Genomic DNA, 15,337 nt, shown 5'->3' with positions numbered 1-15,337 from the left:
GTCCCTGTGAGTACCCTGCAGCTGCCTTTGGAGCTGCACCTCAGAGTTTGGCAACCACTTGTGTATAGGATTCTCATCCAGTGTTTCTCAACATAAGCTATTGTAGGCTACCACCCACAACAACAGCTGCATGAAGCAAAATCTATAGTGGGACACTATGGGGCAGGATTTTCTATCATCTCCTCTGATAGAGCAGCCATTTTTAGCCACTGTGCCATGGCACATTTGTGTGCTGCAAGTGGTCCACGTGTGTGCCACAGGAGTTTGGGAAAGGTCATTTATTAGTAGAGCCAATGGGGCCCCACTAGCAGCATGGTGTGCTTTGGCGGTTGTCAAAAACCTGATGGTGTGTCTTGACAATTTTTGTGCCTTGTCAGTGTGCCGTGAGATGAAAAAGGTTGAAAATCACAGTGACAGAGAAATGGAAAATGTTTGCAAAAGTTGGGCTTAATGGGAAATATAATGGAGGAGGTAAAGTTGGTGACCATTATTATGTAAAATACAATGACAATTCAGAACTACAGGAACAGCTAAAGCAATCTTGATTCTGTAGTGGCAATATCACCAGAAGACCTTCGCATTTCAAGGAGTTAGCGCTCTGCACCAGTTCTTCCCGATGGTCAGTTTGCTCTTTTGTGACATGGTTAACGCATTGTATCTTTTAGTAGCATTGCTGAGTTCATGCCAATTAGCTTCAGAGCACCAATTAGCAGTCATTGCTTATCAGGGTGATGCCTCCCTTACTCTTGGATGCTCTGGGCATCCATCTTGGGATGCTCTGGGCATCGGTCCAAGGCCAGGTACCTGGGAGTAGGATGCTGTATAAGATGACATTTTGTGTGTGACAAGCTATGAGGTACCTACAACATGCTGGTGGAACAAGCACTCTGCCAGCATTAACTGTCTTATGGCAGTAACAAAAAAGCACACTGATAGCACACAGAGGCATGCTCTGCTGGAACATCACTATTCTTTCTGCACTATGCTCTCTGCAGAAGTGCGCGTGGCCTCTGGGACACCAAGTGCCTCGGGAACAAAGTGCCAGGTAAGGCACTGCGAGTTTAGCATCTGTGTGAGGAGAAGAAGGCAAGTGGACCTCTGAGTTTTGGAGAAGGAGAGGGAAGACTCCCTGAGTTGTGAAGAGGAGAGGATGAAGAGAAGGAGAAGGTAAGTGTACTCTTTCTAACTCTTTGTCTTCTAACCTTAAATTAACCTTGGATCAACATTGAAATTTAGCTTTAGCTTTAGCTTAGTTTTACCTAAGCTAGCACCTAATCTAACCTGAGGGAGGGATTCTAAGGTCCAGCAAGTTGGGGCACAGGAGCTAGGTGAGGGCAATAAAAATATATACATAAGTGCATACAGAGGTCTACTCTGAGCAGGAGCAGAGTTTTACTTGTGAGTAAGAGCCCAAGGTACAGGCACTTGGAAAAATAAATAAAACAGAGGAGGATAAAGTGGAAAGCAAGTTTTTCTACTTGGTTTAAATTATCCCTATACTTAACCCAAGTTAAACTTAATCTAGGTTAGAACATAATCTAAAGGTTCAGTAAATTAGGACACAGGATCTAGGTGAGAGAAATGAATGAATGAATGAATGAATGAATGAATGAAATAAAGGTGCACACTTAATAAAAGCAGGATTTTAGCAGGGCTAAACAGGATTTAAACCTTAGTGTGTAAATTCTGCTAAGCCAAAAAATTCTTAAACCAGTGCAGTTTAAACTCAAATAAAAAACCAGACCTGTACTTTTAACAAGCTACTATGTATATTCTTTTAACAATGGTAGTAAATGGGACTTACTCTTGGGTAAGTGTGGGTAGAATTGCAGCCTAGAATTGTTAAAAATTTTTCCTGTTTGATGATGTCACTTCTGGTCATGACATCACTTCCAGTGGATCCTGAAAGATTCTCATTCTAAAAAGTGGGTCCTGGTGCTAAATGTGTGAGAACCACTAATAGAATCCTGAGTTGGAAGAATGAGGCTGTACCACTAAAACTGTAAGAGGGAGATGTCATTTTTGAATGCTCCCCAAGTATAAAACCTCCCAACAGGGTATATTTTTGTTGTTGTTGAAAGTAAAATCTAGCACACCAAGAAAGGAGGTCTAGTTCAATCTGCTCTTGTGCTTTGCTAGTTTTCTTCTTGCAGGAAGGAACTAAAAATGGGTTTTCCCCTGCAGCCTGACATAGTATTGTCTGTCACCATGAAATTCTACCACAAGGTTGCAATCCTATCAACATTTACCTGGGAGCAAGCCCCATTGTCTATAATGGGATTTATTATTATTATTATTATTATTATTATTATTATTATTAACAGTATTCACAAAGCGGTTTACAGAGAAAAATCAAATAACTAAATGGCTCCCTGTCCCAAAAGGGCTCACAATCTAAAAAGATGCAAAGGAATACCAGCAGACAGCCGCTAGAACAGACAGTGCTGGGATGAGGTGGGCCAGTTACTCTCCCCCTGCTAAAAAAAGGAGCACCCACTTGGAAAAGTGCCTCTTACCCAATTAGCAGGGGTATATTTACATCTGAATAGACATGCATAGTCTTGGGCTCAAAGTCATGTTCAAGATTTGCTTAGAAAGAATTCATTGCGGGGCCCCAGGGATTATGCTGCACTAGCCTCACAGCAATCCTGAAGTCCTCCATGTGTTCAGCATTTGTTGCTGCAGATCAGCCCTTAACCCATGGACTATGGGAGGGCAGCCTTGCACATCATAATTCCAGGACATTCCATGTGGTCTTTCTATGCATGAGTTGGAGGTCTGAAAAGGGTTCCACTTCTACCTTATTCTGCTGCCTGTATACATCAGGTGTGCACTCAGCTATGTTGATCAGAGGCAATTCTGAACTGCAGTAAGCTGTCCCTTTGACCTCTTCCAACTCTGTGATTTTCTGCTGATACTCAAATGGACAGAAAAACTTCTTTGTTTACTTATCAGGCTTGTATTTGGCCCTTTTGTTTCAAAGAGATGGAAGGGGCTGACATGTTTTTCCCATTAGCTTCACAACAGCCCAGTGTTTAGTAGGTTTTCTTCAGGCCAAGTCCAATAGGATGTTCTCTCTGCTCTGCCCACTGGTTCCACAATCTGTGCTGTTTACTTCAGCAACGAAAGATCAGGCGTATGCAAGCGAAAAGTCAAAAGTTTCTAGGCTGCATCTCTTTTTGAAACAAAAATAAAGTCTGCAGAGAGAAATTAAGGAAGGTGAGAGGAGACTTTGCTCGCGCTTGGAAAGTTAAATGAAAAATGCAACCGTGGTTTTGAACTGCAGGCTTCAAAAAGCGTAGGCAAACTTTTTATGTCTCAAACAGTGTGGGTTGCGTTAATTGATATGTTTCTTACAGTATTTACTTCGGGAACTCAGGATGGAATGCAAAATTAATGTACTGGAAAGTGAGCAATGGCAGAAACCTCAACATCAAACAACAAATGCAATTAGGCGACCACAAAGATGGAGGAGTAGTTAAAAATTAAGGAGCTACATGGAAAGGTGGTCGTTGATCAGAAGGTTAAGCAACTTTCTCGAGCCAAGAGAAGCTTATGTAAAAGACCTACATACTAGCCAATATCTATCCCCAGTTTAGGGATAGATCTTGTTTCCCCCAAGCTGCTTCTTCCTCTTCTTCCTGGCTAAGTGGTGGAAGCCACTTTCCAGACCACAGCTGCCCCAGCAAAGAGGCTGCAAGAGTATCCTGTTACCACTTCCTTGCATCTGGCATTCAGAGACAGGCTAGCTGTAAAACCTGGAGGTTGCATATAGTCATCATGACTTGTAATGTGTGAAAGACTCTTCCTCCATAAATCAGTCCAAGCCCCTTTTAAAGGCACCAAGGCCAGCTGCCATCACAACATCTTGGGCAGGGAGTTACATAGATTGATTACACGCTGGGTAAAGATATATTTTCTTTTGTCTGTTCACACTCTCTTGCCAGTCAGTTTTAGTGGCTGTCTCCTAGTTCTCATGTTGTGTGAGTGGGAAATGAGCTTTCTACACACACTAATATTATATGACATGTTTCAATCATATGCCCCCTCAGGTGCCTTCTTTCTAGTCTTCACCTCTCACTCACCTGAAACAGTGTTGAGGAGATCCTGTTAGCAACCCCAGCTCCTGAGCTGGTTAGTCTTAACCCTTCTGATGAGTCCATGAGGACATCATCAACAGTGCTCTCTACCCCAACTCCCGCAAGCAGTGAGTCAATGAGAAGTTGGTTTGAGTATCCTTCACCAATTGTATATCTCAAGGTGCTCACTAATGCCCCCTATATTTCTACATCCCTTCCACTTTCAACACATCAGCTGTGACCTATTTATATGGCAAGAGACTGATGACAAACTTCTTTGGTAACTCACAGCTCCGACCATCTCCTGGAGTTGGGGTGTGAAGATGAGGAACCGCAGTCCTGCTTACAGGCTGCTTAAATCCTGTTGATTTCATGGGAACTAGCCCTGACCCCTGCATAATGTTCTCTGGTTTAAAGTTTTAAAACATGTCCAGTGTCTGAAATAATAATAATAATAATACAGGTCTTTATATACCGCCTTTCATGGTCGTCAGATTTCTCCTCAGACTTTATTTAAGGCGGTTTTACACAGGCAGGCTATACTAAATCCCTATAGGGATTTTTACAATTAAAGAAGGTTCTGTCTTTCAAGAACTACAACAATTCAGATAGATCCTTTTATGATCTGGTATCACATTCTGGCCTCCAGTTCCCTCCCACGCAAGCTGACAATCCTTCATATCTTCACTTGAAGGGCGACCAAAGAGCAGATGGAAAAACTCGCCTCGGCTTGTCAGCTGCTTCAAGGTCTCACCATTCACGGTGCTGGTGGCCTCGAACTGGCGACCTTCAGATGTTATCTTCAGGCAAACGGAGGCTCTACCCTCTAGACCAGACCTCCTGCTCCTGAAATCTCACTCAGATGTTAATTTAATGTTCTGCTCTACTTAATGTTCCGCTTTCTGTTATAAATTCAGCCCAAGTTCATTTTCAAAGTTCAGAGGAGTGCCCATGAAAAACAGATCACGCTCACCAGCAGCAAAGGGTTTATGTTAGTTTAATAAAGGAGGGCTATGCCGTCAGTCAAATCAGAAGGATCCAAGAGACCAAGTGATAAAACAGGAATTCCCCCAGTTTGAATTTTACTCCTAGACTTGTTCATGTACATTTAAAGTAGGTTTAGATGTGTGGACAGAAAGAGGATTTGAATGAATCCCCCTCCCCAAGCAATTAAGAAAACTGGCCTGGAGTCAGCAGGGGAGGGACCAGGACATGTGTGTACCATTAGCAAGGGGGGAGCAGTTAGACAAGTTGAACAACATCCAGACTGGTCCCTGATATCATGGTCAGCCCATCTCTGATGCCACCTCCCTCCAACCCACTGGGAATAGACCAGCTTTCTCCTAAAAGTAAGCAGGTAGTGGATTAGAAGGTGGCAATCCAGCCACCTACTGCTTCGTGGTCCTTCTTCACTTGGTCCCTTCAAACAAAACAAGGACTGGCTTGCAGGGAGCACTCTCAGAGCATTCCAAATTTAAAGAGTGTTTTATTTAAAAGGACCATGAGAGAAAGGAATGGGGGGGGGGAGGAGGAAGTGTATCACAGCTGCTGTCACCACTGCACACCTCTTCCAAAACCTTGAAGAAGGCAATGATCTGCTTCCTGCTCACTCACCTCACTCCTTCCTTTATTTAAAGGGACCATGTAAAGAAGGAACAATGTGAAAAAGCAGGGGGCAAGACTGCTGCTTCCCATGGTTTATTTTTTAGGGGGGCATGTATGGGATCATTTGAAAAGGACTTGAGAATAAAACAGCCAATATTATAATGCCATTGTACAAATTGATGGTGAGGTCACATCTGGAGTATTGCGCACACTTCTGGTCTCCACATCTCAAAAAGGATATAGTGGAAATGGAAAAGGTGCAGAAGAGAGTGACCAAAATGATTACTGGGCTGGGGCACCTCCCTTACGAGGAAAGGCTACAGAGTTTGGGCTCTTCAGTCTGGGGCAAAAAGTGCCTGAGGGGAGACATGATTGAGACATACAAAATTATGCAGGGGGGTGGATAGAAGGGATAGAAAGATGTTCTTTTCTTTCTTACACAAGAGTAGAACCAGGGGACATCCACTAAAATTGAGTGTCAGAAGAGTTAGAACTGATTAGAACTGGTTTATGGAGGAAAAGTCTATCGCAGGTTACAAGCCATAATGACTATATGTAACCCCCAGGTTTCAGAGCTAGCCTAGCTCTGAAAGCCAGATGTGAGGGAGTGGTTACAGGATGCAGGTATCTTTTTTGTCGTGTGTGTTTGCAGAGGCATCCGGTGGGCTGCTATAAGCTAAAGGAATCTGGACTAGATGGGCTCTTGGCCTGATCCAGCTCTTCTTATGTTTTTCTAAGAGTAAGAACAAGTTATATCACTCGGCTGATTCTTGAAGTCAGGATGGAGGTCACACAGGTGAAAGTGACCTGGTCGTGAGGCAAGTAGCTTAAGATGCCACGTGCGGTTTACATAGGCAGGCTGAACATTAACCCCATTTTTCAATGGGATTTCTACAAGTATTATTCCATGAGACAATCTCATCAAACGCTCATTTCTCCAGATGTTTCCCTTTATAGTGCATCGTTCTGGCTGCTGGCTCTTGCACTTTCCAAGCTTTTGCAGGCAGCTGCAAACCAAGCTTCAGACTGGCTTCTCAAAGTTGTTATCTGGCTTTTTGCCAGCTGACTCCTCCGCACTCCATTTCTCCACAGAGATACGCCAGTAGCCTCTCCATCTCTGTATCTCCCATCCGAGGAACTGATCCTGCTTAGCTTTTCAAGCAAGGCAACAGCTCAACCTCCAGACCACAGCTCCTCCCCTTATGAGTAGCCAGGCATAGGATTGTGGTCTAAGTGACTATCTGTCAGGGATGCAGTAGCTGCCTGTGCTGAGAAGGGGATGGATTACATTACCTCCAAGGCAACTTCCAACTCTAGTATTCTGAGGTTTCATGCTGCTATGAGCTTTCTCCAGTCAGTGTTGACGGTACTGAGCCAGATCGTTCAAGCCAGATAGATAACTCGGTAGGAGGTAGCTTCCTGGGTTCCTAATGGTGTGGATCAAACATATAAATTAATAAATAGTTCAACCCATGTATGGTGTCTTCTATCTGGAGGCATAAAAGCAACAGATACCTTGCCGGGCAGGTATTTTCTCTGCTTAAAACAGGGTTGCATCATACCGCTTTGTACAAAAATACATTTCATCAAGACGTATTTTACCGAGAGGGAGGGGTGGAAGAACAATGCCACTGTTATCTCCATGTTGATGGGGGCAAGCTCCCCAAATAGATTGATCTAGCCTGACAATAAAGCAGCATGGACCATCACACCTTGAGTGAGAGTTCTCCTTTCTCAATGTTTTCCTAAAACTGACCCAGCAGCTTACAAGCTGGTCAGTAACAGATTACGGTATCTAGACCCCAGCGCTTTATGGTCTACTTGACATTTCGGATTAGGGCTGTCGGCTCTCTCAGTTTTATCACAAACCACTTCTCATTCAATGTTTTGTCCACGCCTCAGCTTTAAAGGTGTCTCTAGGCTATAAAACTAATGAGTGAAGTCAGTGGAATGGTAACGGTTGTAATTATTACAGTGCAATCCTATACATGCCTGCTCAAAAGTTCAATGTGACTTACTCTCAGGTAAGGTATAGGATTATACGTTACCTGAATATAGGACTGCAGCCTCAGAGTAATAGCTCGATCCTATACTAACCAGCGGTTATTGGTTCCTCTGACCCAGTCAGTGCCTGTCGCAAAAGTGCCTGACGGCACACTACAGGCCACAGTCAGTTAGGATGGGCTCTTATCATTCTTCCACTTTGATATGAAATACAGGAGCTCCCCAAGGCTGTGTGCTGAGCCCCTTCCTCTATTCCCTGTATACACATGATTGTACCCCATCACATAACGCCAATGAAATTATAAAATTTGCAGACGATACTACAGTGGTGGGGCTTGTTAGCGGAAACGATGAGCCTGCTTATAGGAAGGAGGCACAGGAGTTGTGATTGTAGTGCAAAGAAAATAATCTCTCACAACATCAAAAAAACCTAAAGAACTTATAATTGACTTCCGGAAAAAGAGGGATGTAAATGCACCATTATACATAAATGGTGAGGAGGTGGAGAGGGTTGCTAGTTTCAAATTCCTAGGTATTTGCATCACAGAGGACCTCTCATGAACTATTAACACCAGCATGTTGATTAAAAAAGGCACAAAAGCGGTTATATTTTCTGAGGAAGCTTGGGAGGTTAAATTTGTCACAGCAGCTGCTTGTGCCTTACTATTGTTGCAACATTGAGAGTGTCCTAACCTATAATATCTTGGTGTGGTACAGAAATTGCTCTGCAGGGGTTAAAAAAGCTCTGCAGAGAATTATTAAGATCACGTAGCACATCTTCAACCTTCATCTACCAGCTTTGGAGGACATCTATACATCTCGCTGTCTGCAGAAGTCACGTAGTATTCTGAGAGACCCCTTCCATCTGGCTCATGAGTTCTTTGAGCTGTTGCCTTCGGGTAGATGATACAGAACTATTAGAGCACGCATCACACAATTCCTGAACAGTTTTTATCCCATAGTCATAATTATGTTGAATAAGGCGATGTAGTTGTTACCATGCTCCTGGGCATTATGGTCTGTTATACTATTTTTCTATTATGATGCATGTTGTATAGAATGTGTGGGTGAGTGTAGAGTGTGATTGTCAGAATTATAGTATATATTTATGCTTGTAACTCAAAGGTGCATAAATTTCCTTGTACTGTAGCACAATGACAATAAAGTTACTACTAGTAGTAGTAGTACTACTACTACTACACAGTATGCTTCCAGCAATGCAAGTAGAAAGGCCCGCATTTCCTATTCAAGACTATTGTTCCCTGAAGTGTTCTGATGTCACAGAAGCAGACCCTCCAATTGCCTTCAAGGTTTCAGCTTCTTCCCTCTTCTGTCTCTCACATCTTGACACGAAATAATCCGCATTCATGTGCATGCCCGCACATAGACACAAACTGCTTCCTTTCCATCCCATGCACTTCCTATAACCAAGGTGCTAAATGTATCAGCAACATGCGTTGTGAGGGCGGAAGATGAGGCAGCAACACTCCACCAGGATGCTTCGAAAAGTATCATCGCCGCTGCCTAAGCGGTGAGAGCACACACACTCCCAACCCACGTGCTCTGAGAGGCTGGAGCGCATGGGCTGTGTTTGTGTGATCATAACTGTGGCAGCACGTTTCAAAGAACTCCAGAGGGGCATCACTGCCTCACCTTCCACCCTCACACCACTCATCCTTGAAATGTCTCTGAGTTGCAGGTGTGTTATATACTAAAGTGCAATCCATTGTGAGACAAAGAAATTCTTTTATGAAACCATGTTAAAGGTGGGAAAAGCCATTGACCCATGTATATTATATATGTATATTATAATATGCATTATTCCATATATATTATGTATACATTTTGTATAGTGGTCCTGCAGCACTTAATAGAACTGCTGCAGAAACCAATGCAGAGCAGACCATTCAAGATGAAATAGATAAAATATACTGCATTTGGAGACTAGCCTTTTGCAACATGCAGAGGGAAGCTTTAGGCAAATGATGTGAGGATAAAACAGAAAGTGTTACAAACGCTCAGCAATGTCCTTATTTTTGATTGGATCCAAGCAACTAAGGGCCCAACCCTATCCAGTTTTCCAGTGCTGGTGCAGCCATGCCAGTGGGGCATATACTGCATCCTGTGGTGGGGAGGCAATCACAGAGGCCTCCTCAAGATAAGGGAATGTTTATGACCTTGAGGCTGCATTGTGACTGCACCAGTGCTGAAAAGTTGGATAGGATTGGGTGCTAAGTCAGTGGTCAGTCATGACCCTAAGTCAATTGCGACCCACCAGCTGGAGAACCACTACCCCTTTCAGGGGTAGGGGCAGGGGGAAGTCAGCGACACAATCCTCAGGAAAAAGAGGGGGCTTTTTAACAAACCTGCTGCTGGGGTCCTGGGAATATAGGGAGTCCTGTGGAGCCCTCTGCAGAGCTCCCTGCAGCTTGTAGAAAGTTAAAAAAGCAATTGCGACCCACTTCTGGGTTGTGATTGCGAAACCAAAAGTGGGTTGTGATAGATTTTTTTTTTTGCTTTCTACAAGCTGTGGGGAGCCCCAGGACCCGCTGGAACCCAGCTGGGGGAACCCCAGGACCCTCTGGAACCCAGCAGTATATGTTATGTTTAAAACGTTCCCTCTTCCCCTATAGCGGTGTTATCCTGGCTTTCCACAAATCCCGACCTCGTAAAGACTTTACCCTGGTCCTCGAACTTCCAAGAAGTTTGAGAACCAGTGAGCTAAGTGATTGGAAAGTCAGTTGATAAGCTCCATCATCTGAGCTGTGTCTCCCAATAAATTTGCAGACTTTCACATGCATCTAACGTCTATGTACCCTATGTACCTGACAGCCAGGAGCAAAATCATTTTGACCCTTCCTCACACTCAGCTGCTGAACCATAATCATTTTTCATGGTGCAGTGTATTTTTTTAAACTGACCATAACACATGACATCATACTGATTCAGTGAAGTATCAAATTATGGCAAATGACATGTAAAACAAGAGGGAGAGAGGGAGAGACAGTGGATAAAAAAATGCAAGATTTATCTGCAGCAAATCCTTATAAATTTATTTTAAAATAAAATGAGCAAGATCATGAAGAGCAGTGATATAGTCAGAAATTCCAAGGATTTCTCACCAATCCTTATATCCAGGGCTGTGTTTTGTTTTTTTAATTGCCATAAATAAGTAATCTGATTTGTAATGTTTACAATTTAAGGAGCACCTGTGGCTTCAATAAACAATGAATGTAGAGAACCTGGGGTAAAATGTCATTTGCTGTACCTCCAGAACTCTGTACATTACTATTCTTGATTTATGCGGCAGTCTCCCTAATGAAATCTACTAACAGGCACTGCATAGGTGTTTTTACAAAGTTGGTTGAAAAAGTCACTTTTAATTAAGAGCCATTCCTCTAATGCACCATTTTTCATTGCTCATTATCTCAAGCCACAGTAATTGAAAACGAAGGCCCGAGGCCACGGAGGACTAGTTGGGCTCAATTTAAATGTTCGGTGCACACTGCAAATGGAGCACACCAAATTACAAATCAGATTACTCCTGTATCTGAAAGTCCTGTCAAAATGGAGCAGGATAACAGCTGATGCAGCACAGGCCTGTCAACAACTGGGCTGGACAGAGCTGCATTTTTAAATGACATTGCAGCCGGTGGCAATGTTATCTCCCTAATCAATTCTCCAGACTAAACACTATTAGGGCAATATTTTACAAGCAAAATATTCCCTGGATGGCAGGCTCGTGGGTGGCGTAGCCATGCTTCTGGCTGCTCATTTTGTATACCCAGATTTATTATCAAGCTTTTGTTTCTTGGCCCTTTAAGCAAGATCATCTCTGACCTTTTGCTTAGCTCAGGGGTGCCCAAACCCCAGCCCTGGGGCCACATGTGGCCCTCGAGGCCTCTCAATGCAGCCCTCAGGGAGCCCCCAGTCTCCAATGAGCCTCTGGCCCTCCAGAGATTTGTTGGAGCCCACACTGGCCCAACACAGCTGCTCTCAGTGTGAGGGCAACTGTTTGACCTCTCGCGTGAGCTGTGAGATGAGGTCTCCCTCCACTGCTTGTTGTTTCACATCTGTGATGCAGTAGCGGCAGCAAAGGAAAGGCCAGTCTTGCTTTGTGCAAGGTCTTTTTAGGCCTTGAACTATTGCAAGACCTTCATTCATATAAATTCATCTTTAATATATTCATTTATGTAAACTTATGTAAATTTATTCAAATTTTAAATGTAAATTAATTCTTTTTTCCCCAAACACAGTGTCAGAGAAATGATGTGGCCCTCCTGCCAAAAACTTTGGACACCCCTGGCTTAGCTCAATGAAAGATGCCATGATGATTAGGGTTGTAGAGAGGGCTGGAGATGCTAGAGACTGATGTATCTAAATAGGGCCTTCTCAGTAGTGGCACCAACGCTATGGAACTCCCTTCCCCTTGACTTAAGAATGGCTCCCTCTCTTGAGACCTTTCGGCGAGGCCTGAAGACCCTTCTGTTTAAACAAGCCTTCTGAGTTCTCGGCCTTTTTAACATCTTTTTAACATCTTTTAATATTTTTTACAGGCCTGATTCTTTTATGATTTGCTGCTGCTCTATGCTCTTTTTACCTATTTTTTTAATCTGACTGCTGTTTTTATGATATGCATTAATATGTTTTTATTTGTTTTAAATTATGTTTTTAATCTGTTGTAAGCCACCTTGAGTCCCTTCGGGGAGAAAGGCGGGGTAAAAATAAAGTGATGGTGATGATGATGATGATGTGTGGCTGCCATGCCCAGGGGTGCTGAGAACCAAGGTGAAGCTGCAGCAGCTGGAGAAGCTGCTGGCAGGACAGTGGAGGAAGGAGAAACTCTGCAGTTTCAACAGGTACACAACCCTGGTGGTGGGGTGCTGCAAAGCAGAATTAGGGCCATTGTTGGGGGGGAGGGAAAGGGGAAAAAATCAGCTGAAAGTTCTCTAGGTGAAGCTTAGACTGGGAATCTGGCAAAACCTCCAAACCCTGACCTCTACCTCACTTCAATCTACTTGGCTGCTACTCCAGCAGCAGCGAGTGAGAGCCCTAGGGGAATATTTTATTCTTCTCCCCACACACATCTCATGCATGATGTCCTGCTATGCAGCACACCAGCAACAAGTACCCCTTGGGCAAACTCTATCCAAGCTACCGAAGAATTCAGAGATAAGAATGGCCTGCAGGTGAGCATTATGACAATCCCAAGACTTGTATTTCTAAACTAGGAAACACTCCACAATGTCTTTATTCTTAAGTTCATCTAAGTTCAGCCAGTTTCTTCAACTGCCTTTACTACTGCTTCCCCCTGCCCCCCGCATTCCAATGGTTCCTCTCCTACACATATCACACAAAGCAAGTCAGGAGAGGAGCTCAAGACATGGGCAGGGATGGCAGCAAATGTTAGCCAGGACTGGCACTGGCTGAGACCACATCAACAGGGGACACACCCAGCCAAACTGACCTCTGAAATGTTAGTACTGGTGGCAGATGTAGTGCCAAGGACCCATCAAGGGAGGCCATCATGAGGGGGTCCAGTGCAGAGTGTTTCCTCCAGGGCCCTCAGAAACCTGGTATTGGCACTGAGTCATGTATATAGAAGTCAACAGCAATCACTATTATCTTTAGAAGTAATTGGTGCATTTGGATTTATAACAATATTTGCTTCTGCTGCCTCTGGTCTGAATAAGAACCAACTATAACTATCACGTTTCCTTACCTTGGGGAAAGTCTCCACTTCCCCTATGGGTGTTCTTGGTTCTGCACCTGCTATTTTGCTAGGGCAGAACTGAGGAAAGTAAGGGAGAGGAAAGGAGGATAAGATATGGCCACACATGACTGTGGGGTTCATCTTTGTTAATGAAAACTCTGCCATCCACCCGGAGCCATGGCTGTAGGTATGTTTATAAATCAAAAGCAAGAAATAATTATTCCTCTTCTGTTAACAAGAAGTCAGAAATGGAAAGTCACAGTTCAGCGAATAATTGGAAATACTTATAGCCATCGTAGGGAAAGTGTTGCACATTCCTGATTTATTAAAGATGTCGATGCATGTTGTGATCAGTGCTGTTGTACTGTGGGTGGCCTCCCCCCTTTTGTGCAGCACACAGAATATCACACCCTCACAACTGCTTTCGGCAGTCAATTTAAAGGACCTTACATGTGCTTTCTCAGCCAGTCTCATACAATTATTTTTTTTCCTTTTTTTGTACATCTGAATTTCAGTTATTAAAAAAAAAAATCACACACAAAACTCCAATTGTTTTGCAGATGATAATGGAGTTTATAAGCATTTCCTGCTCTGTGGATCAAACCCCTGAGCTTGTTTGACATTCATAACCCAGTCGAGCCATCCGGCCGATTCACAAGGAGGCACAGTTCCAAGCTGACTGGCGTGAGTATAGTTGATGGGAGACGGGCTGCTAATTCGACTCTGGGAAAGAGAAACATTTGGCAGCAAAATAACATGAATTAATATGACTTTGGGGTGGCAGGGCAGCCTGGTGGTTAGATGAAGTAGCCAAATGAGAACTATAGTCACTTATTGTGAGGAAATGGATGAAGAAAACATCCATCCCATATTGGCCTGGTTGTATTGGCTGCCTATTGGGAGGCAAATGCTGGTTATAACCCTGAAAGCCCTACTCTGCCGGAGTCAGTATACTCTTGGAAGCTCCACTCATGTGGAGAGGCAAAGTCCATGTCTCATCTCGACCTTTCCGGAGTGGCTCACAGTGATGAGAAAAATCCATGTTGGCATCCTTCAGTCTCAGAAGACTATGGTATCGCGCTCTGAATGGTGGTTCTGGAACAGAGTGTCCTCTCCAGTGCGCGAAGCCTGGGTAAAGTAAATATGGAGGATAGACTGTTTCCCATGCAGCAAATCCCCCCTCTCCATGTCGCTGAAATGGTCCAATGGAAAGGCAGAGGCCAATATGGTTTGTTCCAGCGGCGTCGCAGAAGTTGCCAGAACATGACTGTGTTCAGCCATGAACTGCCTTAGGGACTCCGGCTCCGGATTTTGCCTCGAGGTTGACTCCTGAAGCCTTTTCCATACCTGGATGTAGCCACAAGGCAGTGGAGGTTTGGGATCAGAGTTTTCCTTCTCTCAGATGAGCCTTCCCAGGCTGACGAGTCCCATCTACCCGGTGGCTGTTTAGTCGCCTCTTACGACAAGTACAGCCAAACTGAGGGCCTATTCTTATCCCCAGCCCCCAGGGGAGAAAAATATGGAAATAAAATCCAAATAGTAAAATCACAATAAAGAAAGAACAACCAGATGTTGCAACTGCTGATAAATCTGGCAGTAGTAAAATCACTGTGTCAACAGGGAGAATAAAAATGCCTGTGTAGGATGTGGAAAAGATAGCAGAGGAGGTGCCAGGTGAGTTTCCCTGGAGAGGGAATTCCATTTTAGAACCCCACACTGAGAAGGTCCTCACCCCAGGCGCCTCCCTCCTCACTTCTGATGGCACCCTGAAGAGGACTTGTAGCGACGGTCCTATTACAAGAACAGGTTGAAAGCAGGCATTCCTTCATGTCTTCTGGTTCCAGATCATATAGGGTTTTAAAGGTACACAGTTGCAGAGCCCACGAGAGGGTGGTGCAGGAGGTACATCATACCTGGGTCCCGGATCAAAAAGCCT

The sequence above is a fragment of the Tiliqua scincoides genome, chromosome 2 (genome assembly GCF_035046505.1).
Source record: "Tiliqua scincoides isolate rTilSci1 chromosome 2, rTilSci1.hap2, whole genome shotgun sequence".
In the NCBI taxonomy this organism is placed as follows: domain Eukaryota; kingdom Metazoa; phylum Chordata; class Lepidosauria; order Squamata; family Scincidae; genus Tiliqua; species Tiliqua scincoides.
Note: the sequence above shows the minus strand (reverse complement) of the source record.